Source organism: Stegastes partitus, unplaced genomic scaffold (assembly GCF_000690725.1).
Source record: "Stegastes partitus isolate 25-593 unplaced genomic scaffold, Stegastes_partitus-1.0.2 Scaffold1083, whole genome shotgun sequence".
Classification (NCBI taxonomy): domain Eukaryota; kingdom Metazoa; phylum Chordata; class Actinopteri; family Pomacentridae; genus Stegastes; species Stegastes partitus.
The window spans coordinates 148,803-153,077 of NW_007578814.1; the positions used below are offsets into that span (position 1 = coordinate 148,803).

At 42.0% G+C, this 4,275-nt stretch overlaps 1 long non-coding RNA gene across 1 annotated transcript; it reads right to left on the minus strand.

The window, feature by feature from the left end:
* Positions 1-207: 207 nt before the first annotated feature.
* Positions 208-1,574, minus strand: LOC103367779 (uncharacterized). The gene is made up of 2 exons (XR_520743.1): positions 1,444-1,574; positions 208-560 (listed from the first exon to the last, which is right to left on the minus strand). It is a non-coding gene; the product is annotated as an uncharacterized LOC103367779 (long non-coding RNA).
* Between the last annotated feature and the right edge of the window lie 2,701 nt (positions 1,575-4,275).

Below are 4,275 nucleotides of genomic sequence, written 5' to 3' on the forward strand. Positions count from 1 at the left end.
AACCACTTCCAGTTCAGCTTTCACTTACAGAAGGACAGACCAGCTGTTTCAGTAGTTTTTTATTCTCTGTTCTCAGTATTCACAGGTTCATTTATCACCTTTAACTTAATCTCTGCTGTTGGTGCATCATTGCAATACGGAGAACATGCTGCTGTCATTTATAGCAGATATGAAGCACTGAAACATGAACGCATTCAGGACAAGAGCTTCATTAACACCTTTATTGCACATTTAAAAACTACATTATTTAAACAATTCTGAACTGGAAAAATGTGTCAAAGTATGTAATAAATGGATGAAATAAAGGTGTTGCCCAGCTTACAGTGGAGTGTAAATACTTAACAGTTATAAGATAAGTGTGCTTTATGAAGACAAGGAACTGAAGTTCAACATTATTGTTATTACTGGAATAGATGAGGAGGACATCAGTGCTGCTCTTCCTCACAGGGATGAAGAAGGAGAGAAGACTCTTCACCTCAGACAACCTCAGCTGAATGTTCATGTTCTCTGTAGCTCATAGATCACATCAGACCAGATGTTCCCAGTGATCCACATCATGGCTGGAAGGAAAAGACACAAACAGTGAGACACAGATCTACAAGATTCTTTTATTCCAGCTGCTGGAACATTAAATATGAGAATGAACACAGCAGGATATGACTATAGCAAAATTTATAATATGTTTTTTAATCTGAAGGAAATGTTTGTTTCCCTGGATGAGGCCAAAGAACATTTTACTGCCTGAGAAGGACAATAAAGTTTATTCTATTTATTCCAAAGTATGATGATGTGATTAGTAGAGAAAAGAGAAAGTTATCCCATAAAACACTGTGGTAGAGAGAGTCTGCTGGACTGATTTACATTAAATAACAGTAACTGTGACTGAGCTCTGAGGTTCACTGTGATGCTCATGTCATGGTGATCAGACCTCAGTAACTTCACTGTTTCCGGAAGAGAAGGAATCATTTTAGCAGATGTTTGTCTCAGTGAAATAACCAGAAGCTGTTAAAAATCAGAGAACAGAGACATGAACAGAGAGATTAACACTAATCAGTGTTCTATGATGTAGCAGCTTGGTTTAGTTTCTGTTGATCCTTCCTGTCTGCCATGAGACAGCAGCAGTTAACAGACTGCAATAACGTTATCGATCCGTTATGATTGATCAGATGTGACCTACAGGAAACTAGTCACAGACACCAGGTAACTCATTTATGACGCTGACAAACCTGATGTAGCATCAGAGTTAACTAGTCAGGAAACGTAACCTGAGATTTACAGAACGAGTTTAAACACAATGTCAGATCCTGTTTCACCATCAGAGGCTCCAGCTTGATGTTAACTTACAGTAACTTCAGCAACAGTAACGCAGGTCGCTGCTTCATATGTAACATCGGCCAGATGTGGACAGAAAACAACCAGGTACTGAGACACTTTAACACTCACCTGTAGAGTCTAGCTCCACTTTTGGAGGCTAACGTTGTTAGCAGCAGCGTCGGTAAACACAGCAGAAGCCGGTAAATGTGGGTGGGGAGCGAGACCTCGGCTCTCAGTCCATCTGACCAATTACTGCTCTCCGACTCCGCCCTCCTCAACGTTTTTTGCGTCACTGGCTCCAAAAATCCAAGATGTCAACCAGGAAGTAGCAAAACCCTGGCTGTGTCCGAAATCACTTCATTTTCTCAGTGCAGAAACCAACGGGTGACGTCACGGTAGCTATGTCCATCTCTTATACATAGCGAGGGTAAAGGCAGGTTCACCAGACGGCTGTACTACGAAGCTAGATTAGTGGGTTAGCAAGTTATGTTGAGCTTAAAGCCAGAGTTTTCAGTATCACGAAGGTGGCTCTGTTTTTACCTGGCTAAATCTCTGCGGTAACTTGTGCTGTGGAGCCAACCTGGTCGGGAGCAGGTTATGTTCAGAGTTTCAGATTTAAATCGGCTGGAAAAAGCATCTCCCTTTAACCAGATCGTGTCCTGATTATTATTTATGAGTGATACAGATTCTCAGCTGAAGGGATATGTTTTATCTGTAAACATGCTGAGCTGTGGGTTACTAATATCACTGAATAAAGCCATGTTGTTACAATATTGCACAGTTGGCGGAGGCGGAGACGGAGACAGAGCGCTCCGCACAGACAGTACTTGGTTGCTGATGCCAGTTTAGGTTGTCAGTCACAGTTCTGTTGCCACCATCGGCAGCGGCGGCGGGGGGTGTGCAGGCTGGTGGCAGGTTGCGGACAAATATATACCATATACCACCACAACGACCAAATATTTACCAACCCTATTGTAAATATTATGTTGCCATGGGAACCTGACATCTTAAGTTGGCAATGCAGAGATCACATAAATATGTTTTTATGTTTGGCTCTGATTTGCTGTCAAGTCTGTTTACACTGCTGGTGCTGTAGCTGAGAGAAAGCAGATGAGAAAATGGATTATTCTACTGGTATTTATTACAGAGAATATTCAATCAATAACATTAATTTCGCTCTGATTGGGCCAAAAATTAAAGTATTATCCTGCATTATGGGACAGTGTCAGACCTAAATACATTTCAATACAAGATCATGTTTAAATATCCACCCATCCATTATCGATACACTGCTTAATCCTCACTAGGGTTGCAGGGGGGCTCGAGCCTATCCCAGCTGACTTAGGACAAAGGCATGGGACACCCTGGACAGGTCACCAGTCTATCACAGGGCTACACTTAGAGACAGACAGCCATGCACACTTATGGACAATTTAGAATCACCAATTAACCTCAACATGTTTTTGGACTGTGTGGGAGGAAGCCAGAGAACCCACGCTGCATGGGGAGAACATGCAAACTCCACGCAGAAAGATCCCGGTGCCCCCGCACCCGCGACCTTCTTGCTGCAAGGCAGTAATGCTACCAACTGCGTCACCATGCAGCTCATGTTAAATAGATGAAGTTGGAAATAATCGACTGCATTGGTAAAATATTATATATTAACACATTTGAGAGTTTTCTACCAGCATTCCTGTCTTGCACCATTTGCAGTAGCGGTGCTTTTTACCGTCAGATTTTTAAAAAAAATACATATATTCCTCATTGTTCTCCATTAAAACAATGTGTTGACTGAAGCAGCTGCACCCAATCGTTTCATTTTGTGCAGAAGAAGAGTCATGTGATGTGTTAAATGCCCCTTTTCATGTGAACGTGCGCAGGGTCTGAAAGCCTGAGTTGACAAAGAAAGTTTCTAACCACCTTCGTGATACCCGTAATCTCTGGCTGGGCCTTTAGGTTTTGTCAATTTGGCTTACACAAAGAAAGCCTGGCTATGTCAAACTTGCATCGTAGTATACCCCTCTGGGGTCCGTTTCACAAAGCAGGTTTAATGAAACTAAACGCTGAAATGAGGGAAACTGAGTTTTGCGTCTCAAAAAGGGAGGTAACTCAAACCAGAGGAAGAGGGATAACTCTAGCCTGTTTCACAGAGAGAGATAACTTAAGACCTTGGTCAGTTACCGTAGTAACAGATTCTGTGAACCTATCCGTGTCGGGACCAGAGAGGTGTACCACGAAGCAAATTTGACATAGCCAGGCTTTCGAGCGCTCTGCACAGGCAGTACTTGGCTGCTGATGCCAGTTTAGGTTGACAGTCACAATTCTGTTTCCACCATCAGCGGCGGCGGCAAGGGATGTGCAGGCTGGGGCAGGTTTGCGGACGAATATATATCATATACCACCACAACGACCGAATATTTGGATATTAGGATGTTCGGGTCCAGCCCTACAGTAAATATCACGTTGCCATGGGAACCTGACATCTTAAGTTGGTGATGCAGAAATCACATAAATATGTTTTCATGTTTGGCTCTGATTTGCTGTTAAGTCCGTTTAAACTGCTGGTACTGCTACTGATAGAACACAGTTGAGAAAATGGATTATTCTACTGGTATTTATTACAGAGAATATTCAATCAATAACATTAATTTCGCTCTGATTGGGCCAAAAATTAAAGAGATATCCTGCATTATAGGACAGTGTCAGACCTAAATGCACTTCAATACAAGATCATGTTTTAAACCCCTTACCATTCCTACGACCACTTTCCAAAAACATTACAGCCATATGTGCATGCTCCACAATCAAGTTTCCCGACAATATACACATCAAATGAAAGCTCAGAGTCTCCTCTTTCCGATGATATAAACCTTTTTGACATGCAACAACCACAGCATTGACACAAAGAGCTTTTTTTACAGAAAAGCAAAATGTTAAAATCCGACTTTTCTTACTTTTGAA